Raw genomic sequence first — 18,221 nt, 5'->3', positions numbered from 1 at the left:
ACCCTCTCCATTTGTATAAAAATTTATTCCGAGGCTGGGAATGTATCTTAGTGGTAGAGTGCTTGCCTAGCATGCATGAAGCCCTAGGTTTGATTCCTCGGTACCACATAAACAGAAAAAGCCAGAAGTAGCGCTGTGGCTCAAGTGGTAGAGCACAAGCCTTGAGCAAAAGAAGCTCAAGGACAGTACCCAGGCTCTGAGTTCAAGCCCCAAGACTAGCAAAAAAAATCATTCAACCAGATTTATACACTGGTCCTCATTCTTGTGCATGCGTGTGTGTGTGTGTGTGTGTGTGTTGTGTGTGTGTGTGTGTGTGTGTGTGTGTGTGTGTGTGTGCAGCACGTGACATTTCTGGGACTTAAACTCAGGTCCTGGGCCTCAGCTTTTCTGTTTAAGGATAGCACTTTACCACTTGAGCCACAGCTCCACTTCCAGATTATTTTTGGTGGTTAATTGGAGATAAGAATTTCATGGACTTTCCTGCGTTGGCTGGCTTCACACCGTGATCCTCAGATCTCAGCCTCCTAAGTAGCTAGGATTATAGGCACGAGACACTGGTGTCTGGATTGGCTCTACTCTTACGTCTCTAATTCTCTCAAGAAGATCCAACAGACTTACTATACTTCATCTCCTAATACCTCTTACCACTAATTCACTGGAAGTTTCTTAGTTCATGGTATTCCTCAAGAGTGTAGATAATTTATGGCTACTGACTGACTTTCTGATGCTCTGGAAGATTGGCCAAATGGGAATTCTGATACATAAGAGAAAATCCTGAAAGTATAAACTAATGTTAAAATGGTTTCTGTGATAGTTTTAGCTCTTCTAGTACCAGTAGAGATTGCCCTGCGACCTGCCCAATAAGCTAGAAGCAGAGGCAACTGCGTGGCACTTTTGAGAAAACTTAAAAAAAAAAAAAAAAGACGGGGGGTAGGGGGGAGGATGGGAAGGGATGGGAAGGGGAAACAAAGGAGGAGGCTACAATGCTTGATAAGAAATGTACTCATTATCTTGCCCATGTAATTGTAACCCCTCTGTACAGTATTTTCACAATAAAAAAATAAAAATTTTTAAAAATGCAAAAAAAGACATAGCAAGTGTGCTTCACTTTTGCCCTTCACACCTTACCCTCCCATCCTCTCCAATGAAAGGCAAACTCAAAAGACTAGGGCTGCAGCCAGCATCTTGCAACAGTAAGGAAAAGTAATCACAAGTAAGCACAACACAGAAAGAAAACAGAAGGCAGTAAAAGTTAGTACTCCTACAATGGATAGCCCCTTCTAGGCTTATTGTTTTCAGAGAAAATAAATCCAATTCTTGTTTAAACCCCTTTCCTAGGATTTTTCCATTATTTACAGCCAAATCCAAAGCTACTGGATACAGCTATAGTATGTCCTCCCTCCCATTGCAACAGATCCCAACACTTACTAAATGTTAGTTACTCCACTTGAGCCCTGGATTCCTCTCAATTTCCCCGAAGAATCCTCCTCTCTCTCTCTTCCTATATCATCAGTTTGTCTTTTTCCACTTGAGCATTACCATGCTCTAATGACTACTGTTATTAGAATGATGTCAGGAAGGAAGGAAGGAAAGAAGGGAGGAAGGAAGGAAGGAAGGAAGGAAGGAAGGAAGGAAGGAAGGAAGGAAGGAAGGAAGGAAGGAAGGAAGGGAGGAAAGGAGGGAGGGAGGAAGGAAGGGAGGGAGGGAGGGAGGGAGGAAGGGAGGGAGGGAGGAAGGAAGGGAGGGAGGAAGGGAAAGAGAGAGGGAGGGAGGGAGGCAGGCAGGCAGGCAGGAACTATCCTTTCTTGATCCTATGTCCCCATCTACTATCACCTCATTTCTTGAAGTTTCTTTGAAGTTCTCCATTTCCTCATTTTCCATTCTCACCTCCACTTCTCCTCCTTCATTTGCACCAGGCAAATGAGAGTCCTTGTGCTTCGTCAGTAAAGGTCTCCTGCTCTTCATATCTGAGGACCCTTCTTGACCTTCCATCAGCTTTCACCATTCAGCCCTAGGATACTCCCTCTTCCTTAAAACTGTCTACCTTTGATAGAAAAATGTTTTACTTTACTTGGCAAAAGGGACGGTGTGGGTGTGATTAAAGACAATTCTGGAGTAACTTCAGGGGCTGGGGGGAAGGAAATCCCAAGGATTCTTATAAGAGAAAGAGGGAAGAAAGAGTATCAGAGTCCCAAAAAGTGTGATAATGTAAACAGACTGGAGAGATACACTCAATGGAGAACAAAGCCATAAGCCAATGAAGGCAGGTAGCCTAAAAATGAGGGAAGGGATTCTGTCCAAGAACCTCCACAAGGCAAAGTCCCCAAACGGTACCCTAGTTACTAACTGTATTTTCAAGAAGATATCCAGGTATTTTAAAATGCTAAGTTAAAAAGCATATGAAGAAGAATATATTGGAAAGCTAGAACCATACATCTACATTCAAACTACTAAACTCAGAAAAACTTCCAAGTAGAGGTCATATAGCTTGAAGAAAATTAAGGCCTTAGACCTATGGGAAACATAATTAATGACAACTGTCAAAATAGTTTACATCTGTGTTGCTTAGCACACTAGACATTTGTTTATATCTGAAAAGAAATAGTAGGGCTTTGTAGTATGACAGCTCCTTCTAGCTATCAGGAGCCAATTTCCTTATCAATCCAGCAAGAGTGTAATTAAAGACAATAGCCAGAGCAGCTGTATTGAAAAAACAAGTCATTTATCTTCCCCTCCCCCCATCATGCTCCTCCTGCTCCACAGCTCCTCTGAGCATCAGCTTCATCACCAAAGGTTCTGCAAAAGGCAGAGAAACAGAAAAAAAAAATCTACATCCCACTGTAGGTCATAAAGGCTAAAGAAATACATGCTCTTATCTTGCTGGTGCATTATATAAACTAAGTAATTTAGATCTAGAACTCTAAAGTTCCAGTGATAAGGTAAGTTTTGGAGGGTTGGAAAGAATGCAGAAATATGAAATTCTCTGGTGGTCTAGAAAATGTTTAACAATAGGCTCCCCTAAAGGTTCAGCTCTGACTTGAACATTTTCCAGTTTCTGTGGCATGAATGCTCCTGCAAGGACTGATTTCAAGCTACCAAGGAGACATCATTGAACACAGAGAATCTGTAAGAAGAATTGTAAAGGATGCTTGGCAGGGTACCATTACTGATCCTTTCCAGCACACAAATAGAAAAGATACAAAGAATATCACACATGTAGCTGATAACAAAGTGGAGTGAAGCCACAAGGTGGTAATAAATTTCAAGTACTTATTACCTCTACTTATAATCTATTGAAAGTGTATGCAACTTAATTTTTAGTAGCACTGTTTATTACCACCTTGCAGAATTCCTGCAAACAGTCCTCACAAGCCAGAGCAAAATGGCTCTAGCCCACCACTATGTGGCAATCACCATCTCACAAGAAAATGAATAGCTTTCTAGTTAGGACAGATGATAAAAAGAGAATGCCTAACAAAAACTCCTTTCTGTCCAGAAAGAGTAAAAAGGGCTTATGTGCTGTTAATAAAACAGTGAAAACTGATTCTCTTCAGAATCACAATGCTTGAGTATTTTGTAACCCAGAGTTTCTTGATAATGCTGAAGTCTGTCAGGCTTATTTATTTCAATGAAGAGCCAGTCCATGCTCTTTATTAAAATCAAGAAGTCGTGTTTTTATAACATACTGTGTAGTATTTGAAATTGCCATTGAATAGGTCTGAAAGACAGCTCTGTAAATTTTCTATTTGCTAGATTTTAAACAGAAGACAGGTACAGAAAACTTGTCACCCTGAAAGCCTGAGATACTAAGATTAAAGGGCCTGGGTTGCAAGCTCCTGAAAAAAAACTTAAGTTGTTAACTGAATAGATGATTGCTACTCAAAAGCATCAAGGACATCTGTGTCCAATTTTACTAGCTCATGAAACTCTTTCCAGATTAAAAAAAACTCTTCACAAAAACTCAAAGCAATGGAATATTGTAAAAAACAAAAACAAAAAAAAACCCTCTTACATCTGAATAGAGTATATTATAGCTGAAATCTCATTTTAACTGTTTACACTATTGCTGGCCCTCTTGCAATCTACCTAGAATGATTTTAAAAAAGGAAAAACTAAAAAAAAGGAAAAACTAGATAGACTTTTTAAATAATAATTCATGTTCCTGAGCAGTATGAAAATAAGTCTGGTGTAATTGTTCGCCTATCTAATTATTGTCAGAGGCTGATCAATCTCAGGAAAACACCAGATAAAGCATTAGGAAAGCCATGGTTGAAAGGAGTGGCAGTTAATGGTTGTGAAGGCTTTTGGGGGTCATTGTGTTTCAGAACTTATACCCAATTCCTCACCCCAGCCAAGCAAGGAAAACAAAGATGGAGAGAAGAAACAGCAGTGCTGATAGCAGATCAAGACATCCTCTTTAAATACAATGAAAACACGATTGATCATGGCTGATATTTAATAGTTAATTCACTCAATTGACATACCATTTCTAACCTGTAACTTGAGGTGACTCACCTTCTAATCACACATTTCCTGTTTAGACTCAAACACATCAAGTTTTCTTTTCCCCAGTTTGGTTGTCAGAAGGATGAGGAGTGAGAAGGTGAACACATCTGGACACAGACACCTGCCTTACCTGCCTGTCATGTCACCATTCTGCCGCCTTCTGCCCCCTTCACTGCTAGGAGCCCAGTTTGGCCCATGTCAGGGTTTTGTTGGATTTCCTTTCTATCTCCAGAGGCACTGTCACGTTGATGGTTTATGGGAGAATCTCTCCCTTTGTGCTTCAGTTTCTGATTGTCTTGCCCTTCAGTGTGATCTCCCAAAGTGAGTCCCATGCATGTTTTAGGGCATTCACTATGTATCAGTGTAAGGAAATGGGAATGAATCAAAGTAACAAGTAAACATCATTTTAAATTGATAAGGCTTCCCTGACTCCCTCTAGCAATTGTCTTTGGTGGAAACATAGTTTGGGGAATGAAATAGATTCAATATATGATTTCAGAAGAAAGAAATGCACTACCAACTAATACATTATGCTATATTTACCTAAAGTACACCTTGAGCCTCCTTTTAAGAATAGAAAATGAGCCAGGCACTGGTGGCTCACACCTATAATCCTGCTACTCAGGAGGCTGAGAGCTGAGGATCTCAGTTCAAAGCCAGGAAAGTCCAAGAGACTCTTATCTACGATTAACCACAAAAAATCTGGAAGTAGAGCTGTGGCTCATAGGGGTACACTGCTAGCCTTGAGAAAAACAAAACCTCAGACAGTACCCAAACCTGAATTTAAGCCCAGGACCAGCACCAAAATAAAATAATAAGAAAAGGTGTCAATTCTTGAATTCTTAGAACAATAAGACAAAAGAAAGATATAAAGGGGATATCTTTTATATCTTTATCATTCCTATTTGAAGATAATAAAATCCTATACTTAAAATATGATAAAAGACTCCCAGAAAGCTATTAGAGCTGATAATACTTCCAGCAAAGTAATAGCATGCAAAATCAGTAACTTTTCTGTTTGCTAATAACAAATATGCTGGGGGGGAAATTCAGGAAAACAATTCCATTTTCAATAGCCTGAAAATAAAAATAATTGGGAATAAATGTAAGTAAATAGGTGAAAGACTTTTATAATGAAAACAAAGAAACACTGAAGAAACTGAAGAAGATATTTGTTCATGGGTTGACCTAATACTGTGAAAATGGCTGTATTACTGAAAGTGATCTATAAAATCAGTGTAATCACCATCAAAATGCCAACAACATTCTTCCCAGAAACATTTTTTAAGTTCAAATCTTTACACAGATGCACCAAAAAACAAATAGCTGAAGTTACTCTAAGCAAAAGCAATGCAACAGGTATTGCAATTTGTCTTTAAATTATACTACAGGAGCCATAACGAAAACAGAATAACAATGGTATCAGAATACATATAGATCAATGGAAGAAAGGAAAACAAGCCCTTTGAGCTACAGCCCTCTGATTCTTGACAAAAGTGCCAAAAATAAGCACTTTAGAAAAGACAGTCTCTTAGACAAATGGTATTTGGAAAAGTGGATATCCACATGTAGAAGACTGAAACTAGATTCTTGTCTTTTATTGTGTGTAAAACCCAACTCAGTATGGATTAAATACCTTAATGTAGACCTAAAACTTTGAAAATACTACCGAAAATAGAGGGAAAACAGTAAGATATAAGCATTGAGAGCCAGGCACTGGTGGCTCAGGCCTGTAATCCTAGTTACTCAGGAGGTAAGGAACTCTAAGACTCTTGTTTTGTTTTGTTTTTTAATTTTTATTTTTTCTTGTGAACATACTGTACAGAGGAGTTACAATTACATGGGCAAGATAGGAACTCTAAGACTCTTATGTCCAATAAACTACTCAAAAAAGCCAGAAGTGGCACTGTGGCTAAAGTGGTAGAGCACCTGCCATGAGCAAAAAAATCTCAGAGACAGTGACTAGGCCCAGATGTCAAGCCCAGGACCAGCCAAAAAAAAAAAATTGATAATGGCTTTTTAAATAGTAACACAAATGAATATAAATATATATAAGATATAAATTAATTAATATAAAGAATGGATAAATGGGATTACATCACATTAAAAGCTTATGCATACTACCAGAGTAAAGAGACAGACAACAGAATGGTGGGAAATTTTTGGAATATATAAATATAAATATATATAAGATATAAATTAATTAATATAAAGAGCCAAGTACTAGTTATTCACACCTAGCTACTCAGGAGAATGAGGTCTGAGGATCATAGTTCAAAGCCAGTCCAGGCAGAAAAATCTCCAAGACACTTATCTCTAATTAACCAGCAAAAACCTAGAAGTAGGGGGCTGGGAAGGTGGCTCAGTGGTAGAGCGCTTGCCTTGCATGCCTGAGGCCCTGGGTTCGATTCCTCAGCACCACATAAGCAAAAAGAAAAAAAGCTGGAAGTGGCGCTATGGCTCAAGTGGTAGAGTGCTAGCCTTGAGCTGAATAGCTGAGGGACAGCACCCAGGCCCAGAGTTCAGGCCCCACGACCGGACCAAAAAAAAAAAAAAAAACCTAGAAGTAAAGCTGTGGCTTATGTGATAGAATGCCAGCCTTGAGCAAAAAAGCTAAGCAAAGCCGGGCGCTGGTGGCTCACGCCTGTAATCCTAGCTACTCAGGAGGCTGAGATCTGAGGATCGCGGTTCAAAGCCAGCCCGGGCAGGAGAGACTGTGAGACTCCTATCTCCAATAAACCACCAGAAAACCGGAAGTGGTGCTGTAGCTCAAGTGGTAGAGTGCTCGCCTTGAGCTGAAGAGCTGAGGGACAGCACCCAGGCCCAGAGTTCAAGCCCCATGACCGACAAAAAAAAAAAAAGCTAAGCAACAGGCTTTGAGTTCAAGCTCCAGTATTGGCACCAAAAAAAAAAAAAAGAATATATAGAGAACCAAAAACTTAAACTCCAAAAGAATAAATAATCTAGCCTGATGCAGTAGCTCACACTAGAAATCCTGGCTATTTTGAAAGGATGGTCAAGGCTAGCCTAGGCAAAAAGTTATTTAATCCAATAGCAGAGCCCAGTGGTACATGCTTGTCATCCCAGCTAGACAGGAAGAGGTAGGAGGAAGAATATGGTCCAGGCCAGCCTAGACATGAAAATAAGACCCCAAAAATAACTAAAGCCAAAAGGGCTCTTCCGTGGTAGAGTGATTGCCTAGAAAACATGAGACCCCTAGTTCAACCTCTAATACTGCCAAAAGTAAATAAAAGTAAATTAATAAATGGACAAATGAATTAGTTTCCAGAAAAAGAAGTACGCATGACCAATAAACACATGAAGAAGTATTTGAGATCTTTATCCATAAAGGAAATGTAACTGGAAACATTTGCTTCATCCCAGTCACAATGGCAACCATCCACAAAATTCAGGAATCCTCATACATACACCATTGCTGGAGACATAAGTTAATGCAGCCACTTTAGAAATCAATATGGTTGGGCTGGGAAGGTGGCTCAGTGGTAGAGCTCTTGCCTTGCATGCATGAGGCCCTGGGTTCAATTTCCCAGCACCACATAAGCAAAAAGAAAAAAGCCAGAGGTGGCACTGTGGCTCAAATGGTAAAGTGCTAGCCTTGAGCTGAAGAGCTGAGGGACAGCGCCCAGGCCCAGAGTTCAGGCCCCACGACCGGACCCCCCCCCCCCAAAAAAAAAAAGAAATCAATATGGTCAGTCCTCACAAAAACTGAAAATACAACTGCCATATGATCCAGCTATACCACCTGGGCATATTCCTGAAGCCTCTCATATTTATTTCAGAACTATTCACAATATCCATGTCATAGAATTGGCCTATGTGCCCATCAACAGATGAATAGTTGTTTTGTGGTTTTTTAGTGTGGTAAACATTCACTATGGATTATTATTCAACCATAAAAAATAAAATTACAAGAGGAAAATGGAGATAGTTAATAAGAATAATAGAAGGTGAATATCAACAAAATTCATTATATGCAGGTATGGAAATGTGATGAAACCCTTACTATATACAATTTAATATCTTCCCATCAGAACTCAAAAATAAACAAATAAAATGAAGAGAAAGATAAAGATTATTGTAAGCATTAAAAAATAAAATTACATCATCTGTAGGAAAAATGGATTCAAATTGCAATTTATCATGTTCAAACTGAAATAAGCCAGACTCACAAAGACAAATATCACATTTTTCTTTCACATGTAGAATCCAGGTCTAAAGAAAAGGAGGACATGAACTAAGAGGGAACATGGCACACATCTGTAATCAACAAGGCAAAGGGGCTGAAGCAGGAGGTAGTTTGAGACTGGCCAGGGCTGGGAGCATGGCTTGAGTGGGAGATTGCCTGCCTAGCAAGCGTGAGGCTCTGAGTTCAAACCCCAATACTGTGAAAAGTGATGTGGAGGGAGGCACTGTTGGAGAGGAACCAGAGGGATGGGAAGGAGTAAAGAGAATGCTGGAAGAATATAATTCATATAGATAATATATTATATAATTAATATCTATAAAGAATATATAATTAAGAATATAATTAATATATATTGTATGATATGGTGCATACATGTGTACATCTGAGGAAAGCTAAGGGGAGGGCACAGAATCAGAGGGAAACAGGTGGAAAAAAAATACAACAGAGAGGCCCATCGGCTGCACTGGACATTGATGAAAGTGAACTAAGCAACTCAAGGGCAGCGATGGGAGGGAGGGAATGAGAAAGGAAGAGGGAACAGCTGACACTAAGCAAGAGGAAAGAAATGTACATAGCACCTGATTCGGAAGCAATAGTCATATTGTCAAAGTTCATAGAGTTCATAAGCTTTACAGACCATGATAATGACAATGCACCTTGTGAAGGTTAAATTGTGTTTGTGACTTTAGCTAAGTATCACCATCCCACAATACTGTGAAATTTATGTAATCACTTAATCTCAAGAAAGAAATAAAAAAGTGTATGCACATATTAAAAGTTCATAATATCACTCACTTTTAACTGTGAGAAAGCTTAAAAGGGTGGATTGAGAGGATAAGAAAGAATAATAGGAGTTACTATGATCAAAGTATGCATGAATGGATATATCACAATAAATCCCCTCACTTTGTAGAATATATACTAATAAAATAATAAATTTGAAAAGGTTTTTAAAATCTACATTTAATACCTCTCCTTCCCTATAGGCATTTTTCTAAAAATAAACATCCTCAAATTTAAAAAAAAAAGAACTGTTAGATCAAAGGAGAACCAATTACTACATACAAACAGTCCTCAAATTCAGTTGCAGCTTTGAAAACCTGCTTCCTAAGTTACGAAGATGCAAATCTTCAATTTGAGACCAATATAGGGAAAAAAACTGAGAACTCAGACCTACAACAGAAAAGAAAGCAAAGGCCAATGTCGTGCATATCTGCAGAGCTGGAATTGATAGTAAAATATTCATCAGCTGAGTGGAAGCTGATTGTGTTTACAGTTATATATGTCCTTCCCTGCAAGAGAATTTCAACACATCCTTATTGTTTGCCCTGCGTCCTGCAGATAGAGAATATCTCCCTGTCCATTGTCAGATTTGGCTGTGGTTGTGACTTGTCAATGAATGTGACAGAAATGATAGGATGTTCACAGAAGGAGCTAATTTCAGAGGTTTTGTCTTGTTTTGCTGTTGCTTTTATTTCAACCTCAAGAACAATGTGTCCTAAATGGGATGTACCCTCATCCTGGATTCTGAAATAAAGATCCAGGGGAAAGAGTCATGTAGAAAACAACCCCAGGCATAGGCCTGCAATGCAGGCAACCAGAAGCAACAGGAACACTTCAGCCCATCCAGAGGGCAGGCTACGAAATGGAAACAGCGCTGTGCTATTCTTAGCCTCTGAAATGCAAGAGTTCATTTCTTTTGCAGATTAGATGATGAAGGTAAGAAGCACATTATGGTGAACTCATAATCACAAGACAGAAGAAATTAGGTGCATGTGTTCTACAACACATGAAAGAAGAAATTAGGTGCATGTGTTCTACAACACATGAAAGAGAACTTCGCACCACTATTGTTCTAGGTTTTGATGAACTTGCACAACTTGATGCCTGAAATAACCTCTTGAAAATGAGAGGGAGGCTAGGGTTCCATGATCTCCAAGTGTGACCCAGAATTGGTAGTGAACACAATTTCCCTAGTGGAGCCTTCCATACAGGTGAAGTTTTCTCTTACCCTCCCAAAGACAAAAGAAAAAGACAGCAAAAGCAGGTGGAAGTGGTACAGAAAAGGTGGAACAAGAGTGAACAAATGCAGTAGAGCTACTCATGAGACATAAGTAAAAATGAACTCTACAACTTGTAGTGGGGATGGGAGGGGAAAAACTGGGAGAGAGCGAGGAAAAGGGTGACATGGTTCAAAAAAAATGTACTTATTACGTGACTTATATAAATATAACCGCTCTGTACATCACCTCTACAATAACAATAAAATATATTTTTTAAAAAGGTGAAGTTCTCTGCATTATTTGTAGTCCCCATTTTCAAAGGAATGGGCATCTGACTTAGTTGATTTTTTTGTGTGCTTGGATTTTTCATTTTGTTTTGTTTGTAACATGCCAGATGTTTTAAAGGTGCCAAGATTCATTGGAACCATTTTCAAAGAAGTCCGTCTTCCAGATCACTAATGATTGAAATCTTATTTTAGAGAACCTATATTTATTTCCTGTTTTCACCTATTTAACATTACTTTAACCAAGAACCTTGAAATTCTTCCAATTTTATGTTTCCATTAAAACTTGACTTATATTCTCATGAATTTGATTCAGATGTTTATAAGTATAATGATATGAAGAAATGCTCAACCTCCCTAGCCATAAAAGAAATGCAAATCAAAACAATATTGAGATACCACCTCACCCCAGTTAGAATGGCTAAAATCAAGAACTCTAAAAACAACAGATGCTGGAGGGGATGTGGACAGAAGGGAACCCTACTGCATTGTTGGTGGGAGTGTAAACTTGTTCAACCTCTTTGGAAAGTAGTATGGAGGTTCCTCAAAAGACTCCACATAGAGCTCCCCTATGACCCAGCAATCCCACTTTTGGGCATTTACCCAAATGTTTACAAACAAGACCACACTAAAGCTACCAGCACAACTATGTTTATTGCAGCATTATTTACTATAGCTAAGATATGGAACCAACCCAGTTGCCCCTCAGTAGATGAATGGATTAAGAAAATGTGGAATATATACACAATGGAATTCTATGCCTCCATCAGAAAGAATGACATTGCCCCATTTGTTAGGAAATTGAAAGGCTTGGAAAAAATTATATTAAGTGAAGTAAGCCAGGCCCAAAGAAACATAGATCCCATGGTTTCCCTTATTTGCAATATCTAGTATATGTCTGAGTCAAGCAGAAAAGGTCAGATAAGGTGATGTTAAGGAAATGAATCCTAAGATATGTATTCAAATGTTTTTTTTCTTTCATGTGATTGTTTCTAACACATTTATAAGATTATTTCTTTGTTGCTTTGTATGTCCCTCCCCCACAGTATAACCCCTGCTTTCACTCTATTTGACGTTGGTATAATTTGTGGAGGGGGGGGGGAAACAAATCGTTTAAACAGGGATACAGGTGGACCCATTGCAACAATGAGATGTACAAGTCATTATGTCGAAAACGAACTTTACAACTTTGGTGGGGGGGGGAAGCGGGGAGGATTGGGTGGGGGGACGGGGGGGGGGGGGGGTGCGGAGGATGGGAAGGGATGGGAAGGGGAAACAAAGGAGGAGGCTACAATGCTTGATAAGAAATGTACTCATTATCTTGCTCATGTAATTGTAACCCCTCTGTACAGTATTTTCACAATAAAAAATAAAATAAAATAAATAACTATAATGATATTAATGTAAAATCTTACTAGTAATTTTCTTTTTCCCAAAAATTCATCAGTAGTCATACAGTCAATAAGGTACCATTTTGCCTTCCTGATGCAGCTTTTACATTGTAATCAAAGACCTTTTCTACAGGTTATTTCACACAACCTTTTACACATAATTAAGTGGAATACTTTTTATTTTGTTTTGCTTTAAAACGGTCCCCATGCAATACTAGGGTGTTGTATCATGTTCTTAAGAAGGCAGCTGAGATATGTCTTGGGGGGAAAGTATGCATGTAAAACAATTTCCCACTAAACTTGAGTGTGTTTAGCCATGACTTTAATGTTAATAAATCAACATGATACTAAACAAAGTGTCTTAGAACAAAAGCATACAAAATAAGGTTGAACACTTACTTATTGGTTGAGAAAAATTCTGGAGCATTATATTCTTTAATGCAGAAATAAGTCCGAATAACCATGGTGCCAGTGGCTCATACCTGTAATCCTAGCTACTCAGGAGGCTAAAATCAGAGTATCAAAGCCAACCCAGGCACAAAAGTCTATGAGATTCCATCTCCAACTAACCAGCCAAAAGCCAGGCTGGAGGCATGGCTTAAGTAATAAAGGACCAAGCATGAGCAATCAAGCCAAGTAAGAGCATGAGGCCCTAAGTTCAAATCACAGTACCAGAACAAAAACAAGAACAAGAAAGAGGAGGAGGAGGAAGAGGAAGAGGAGGAGAGGAGGAACAATTAGAATGCCAGAACCATTTTTCTCCAAGATCAGTCATTAAGAGTAGAACCTTCTTTGTAGAAACTTCTTCCTCTAAAGGAAATCATAAAGCCTAAAAATATTATTCTAATCTTCTCCAACATTTCTGTGTAAAAAATGGCCATAAATAAATACTCTCACCTACATTATCTGATAGTGAATTCCCAGACTTCATTCCAGAAGGGATCCTGCTTCATACTGGACAGAAGGAAGGAATTCCACACCAAGAGGCAAATGAGAACTGTGGGGGGGGGGGGGGGAGCGGGAGGATTGGGTGGGGGGACGGGGGAGGAGGATGGGAAGAGGAAACAAAGGAGGAGGCTACAGACAGGCCTTGCTGAGTTCCCCACTTCGGTCTATTACATTAGTCATCCCTTCCCTTCTAATCACATTTCTACACTGCTGCCCATTCTTCATGGGATCTAAGACTAAAAAGGAACATCTTCCTAGGTCTTTGCACCTTTGAGTCTTTAATCTGAAGATTCCCATGACTCAGAAAAACTTGGCTAACTAAATCTGTGCCATTCTCTAGTTAACCTGTGTTGATGGTGACCCTCCAGGAGATGTAAATATAGACACTGTTCTGACTTTCTGGCAATGGTCTGGACAGAGAGGACAACGTTTATGTATGTTGTTTAAGGCCTAACCTGGGTAGAAAATGTACACTTAACCACATAATCACATTAGTGAATTAATAATCAAAACTGATTTTAAAAAAGAAAAAGAAAAATCATGGTTCTCTAACCACAAAGCTTCCCAACTTAGATGGTCAGTGGGAAGATAGTCTAATCCAAAGGCCTGGGCCTGCTTAGAAACTGAGTCAGGGCCACTGTTTTTGAAGGAATATTTCTTTAAAGACCCAAAACTAAGATAGAGAGACAGGAAGAGGGCATGCCAGCCAAGGTTTAATAAGCCAAGCCAAGGAATTTTGGTTTTCCTCTGAGAAACCACTAAAAAGGGGTGATTACATTGTTTACCTTTAAAAGATTACTGTGGCCAATGCATTTAGCTAGAAGACAGAATGGGTTAGTCAGGATCCATGTGGAGAGAACTGTCAAATTGCCACAACCTCCCTGAAGTATTGGTTGAATGTAATTATAGCCTGGCAAGTACACAGACCTCGATGTGAACATTTGAGCTTGCACAGAAGGAAAATGAGGAAATTAAACACAAGCATAGTAAAAGAGTTTTGTGTGGAAGTAGAGCTGTAGTTCAAGTGTTTGCTAGCCCTGAGAGAAAAAGCTTAGGGAAGAGCCGAGGCCCTGAATTCAAACCCAGGACCAAAATAAAAAAAAAAAGAAAGTGTTATGTGTCTTATTCTAAACACTCTAAACCATGGAAGTACTAGGGCTTCTTTTCAATTACATGGCTGGCTTTGAACCCCAATCCTCAGATCTCAGCCTCCTGAGTAGCTAGGATTATAGACATGAGCCACCAATGCCCACCCAGCTCAAAATAACATATTTCATGAGCATATTAGATGCAGGAAATAGACTTAGGAACCTACTCGTTGCAGCGCTTCTAATATGAGAAACAAAGGCCATCAAAAAGTGTCACTTTTCCCTCTTGGGCATGTAAGACTTTCTTATAATTTGGGCATATAAGACTTTCTTATAATTTGAATATCCCAGAAGTCAATTTCATCTTCATACTATTCCTCCTCCATTTCTGCTGATATTCCAATAGGAAAGCAGGCATGGCTATTGAATAAAGGTAATTTATTTTTATTTCTTCATTAGTGTCTTTTCCCTTAAAGGAGTTTTTTAATGTTATTTGTTTAATAATGTGTAAGTAAACACCATCTCCAAATAGAATAAACTGGGGAAAAGAAATGTGGTATTGTTGAAACACAATAGCTCTCACAAATTATGTCATTCAGATCTTCCCATTCTTTATGGCTGCCGGAGTCACAGGATGGACCCTGGATATCTCCTGAAAAAAACAGTGATTTGGACTAGAACTTTCCAGTCCTCTGACCTCATCCAAACTTCTATCCATTGACCCTTCAACCTTTTTTCCGGCCTTTAGTCCATCCCTGGCTTCCTGCTCACCCTATGTAAGTCATATTCCAAGAATGACTGTCTCCACATCGAGTTCAGTTCTTCACATGTCCCTGAATAAACTCTAGTATACTCAACCTTCTCCATCATGTGCCTGACCCTCTAGCCATCTTTGAGAAAAATCCCACGTTTTCCAGTCTTGCTCTCCTGATCTGAATTATCACCACTTAAATTTGAAACATTATTTCCATACTCTTTTTTATTTTTAGGTCCAAGATTGGGACTTGAACTTGGTACCTGATGTTTTCACTCACTGGCTAGTGCTCCAACTCCTCCATTCTCTTCAAACATCCAAACTGCCCTTTAAATTCCTCATTCCCAGAAAATAAGCTGTCATCAAATCACACAGAAAAAAGACACTAGGAGATGGGAATTATGTCCATTTTACTCTTCCTTCCCTCCCACTATAGTTAAGAATCTCATGTTCTACCCTATTGCCACTGTTGTTGGGAATGTAAACTAGTTCAACCACTCTGGACAGCAGTCTGGTGGTTCTTCAAAAAACTAAATACAGACCTCCCTACCACCCAGCCATACCATTCCTGGGTATCTACCCAGAACATCACAAGCCCGGATACCATGCATAGCCATGTTTATTTTTTTTTATTTATTGCTGCACTATTCACAATAGACACATTAAAGGAACAGCCCAGATGCCCTACAATAGATGAATGGATCAAAAAATATGGCACCTATACACAATGGAATTTTACACAGCCATTATTAAGAATATCATTTGCTGGGAAATGGATAGACCTAGAACAAATCATGTTAAGTGAGACATGCCATGTTCAAAGAGATCAACAGTGTATGTTCTCTCTGATATGTGGAAACGAGATCTAAAATACAGTAGGACATGATAAATTACACAAAGGAGAATATTCTTAAATGAGGAACACAAAGGTGCAATGCCTATATGCCTTTAATCATATAAAATATTATTGAACTCAGAAAATGGAAACAAGAGTTTTTTTCTCATGTTTTTGTTATCTTTTCTTTTTGTCTTGTGTTTATCTGTCTTTGGGAGGAAAAGTGTGGGCACAGAAAGGGGTGGACTAAGGTGAACAGATACAGCAATGGTACTCACTAGATGCTACATTAAAATGAACCATATACCTTGTAGGTGGAGTCAGTAGGGAAAAATTGGGAGAGAATGAGGGAAGGGGTGACATTGTCTAAAAAGAAGTGTACTCATCACCTGACTTAGGAAACTGTAACCCCTCTGTATATCACCTTTATAATAACAAATATATTTTTTTACCAGTCCTGAGGCTTGAACTCTGAGCCTGGGTGCTGTTCCTGAGCTCCTTTTGCTCAAGGCTAGCCCTCTACCACTTGAGCCACAGCACCACTTCTGGCTTTTTCTGTGATTTAATTGGAAATAAGAGACTCAGAGACTTTCCTGCCTGGGTTGGCTTTGAACCACAACCCTCAGATCTCAGCCTCCTGAGTAGTAGGATTATAGGTATGAGCCACCAACGCCTGGCTAAAATGTTTTTTTAATCTCTTGTTCTGTTTAAAATGACTCTCCCCATGTGTGTTTTGGATCTCATAACCTCATGTTAGGGCCTTCTAGCTCATAATTCACAGTTCATCCTTCTTCCATCCCCAGCTCTGTGTGTGTGTGTGTGTGTGTGTGTGTGTGTGTGTGTGTGTGTGTGTGTGTGTGTGTGTGTGTGTGTGTGTGTGTGTGTGTGTGTGTGTGTGTGTGTGTGTGTGTGTGTGTGTGTGTGTGTGTGTGTGTGTGTGTGTGTGTGTGTGTGTGTGTGTGTCTATCTCTGTCTCACTCCTTTTCCCTACTAGCTCTTTCAAACTAGCATTTAAACTGCCCAAGAATCTCTGCTATGATGATCAATGTTAGGTCCTGAGGTAAGGGATGCCTTGATAGCTGGTAAAATGGTATTTCTAGACAGATCTGTGAGGATGTTTTCAGAAGAGATTAGCATTAAATTGCTAGACTGTGCTACCGCCTCGACCACCAAGGAAGACGCGACACCGAACTCTTCTCTCTGCAGTTTATTCAGGACCTTTGAGCAATCTTCTGACCCCAACCCCGGGGAGAATTCCCCACAGCCTTAAGTACCCGCTGGGTAGCCAACCCTGATAGGCCACGTGGGAACCACCAATAGGTTCAGGTACGCGGAAGCAAGCCAGATTCTTTGCCTTAGCCATATAAGGAGTTGTTTACCACAGAGAGCGCTCGCCATCGGGAAGGCGGAGGGCGGAAGCCGGCGCCATCTTCCAGGTGCGGCCTCTCGCAGCTCTCTACAGTTCCCCCTTTTTTGTTTAAAGAGCACAGATGAGAACAGAGGTCTGATCCCTGTTGTGCAATGCAAGGACTGCATACAAGCCTTCTCCCAGAGGGCACCTTCTCTAGGGATGACTCAGTCTGCCCATTGATTCGTTTTTCACAGGGACGGGAAAAGGCGAATCGAACCCGTGTGCAATCAAACATGCTCTCCTCGAGGCCAAAACTCATGCCTCTCGACTGCAGTACTTTGGCTTTGCAATCTGTGTTCATTGTTTTAGGGTGGCAAGCCACGCTTGGGGGGACTGACCTGCTCCAATGGCTGTAAAGACTTGGATAATCATGGCTGCACTGCGACGCTGAGAACCTCTAATTTGGCAAATGCACCACAGACATACCAAGGAGGCTAACACCAGGAGGCCTGTCAGGGCTCCCAAACCCGCCCACTCCTTGAGATGATTCATAGCAGCAGAAATCCATAAAGATAACCCCTCCGCCAATCCGGCATCCACTCGGGTCGAGGGGTCGAGTTCACCGTGACGATGGCAACCCTGAGCTGTTCCATCAGGCTGTCGAACTCCCCAGTTCAATTACCTAAAAGATAACTAGACAACTGTTTAGACAAATTTGCAGCGTTTTTTGAATAGGTTTTTTCCTGGACCTGAACGCTGTCCCTCAGCCCTTCAGCTCAAGGCTAGTGCTCTACCACTTGAGCCACAGCGCTAATTCCGGCTTTTTCTTTTGCTTATGTGGTGCTGGGGAATCG

The sequence above is a fragment of the Dipodomys spectabilis genome, unplaced genomic scaffold, assembly GCF_019054845.1.
Source record: "Dipodomys spectabilis isolate Male_0828 unplaced genomic scaffold, ASM1905484v1 ptg000006l, whole genome shotgun sequence".
NCBI classification, from domain to species: Eukaryota; Metazoa; Chordata; class Mammalia; order Rodentia; family Heteromyidae; genus Dipodomys; species Dipodomys spectabilis.
Note: the sequence above shows the minus strand (reverse complement) of the source record.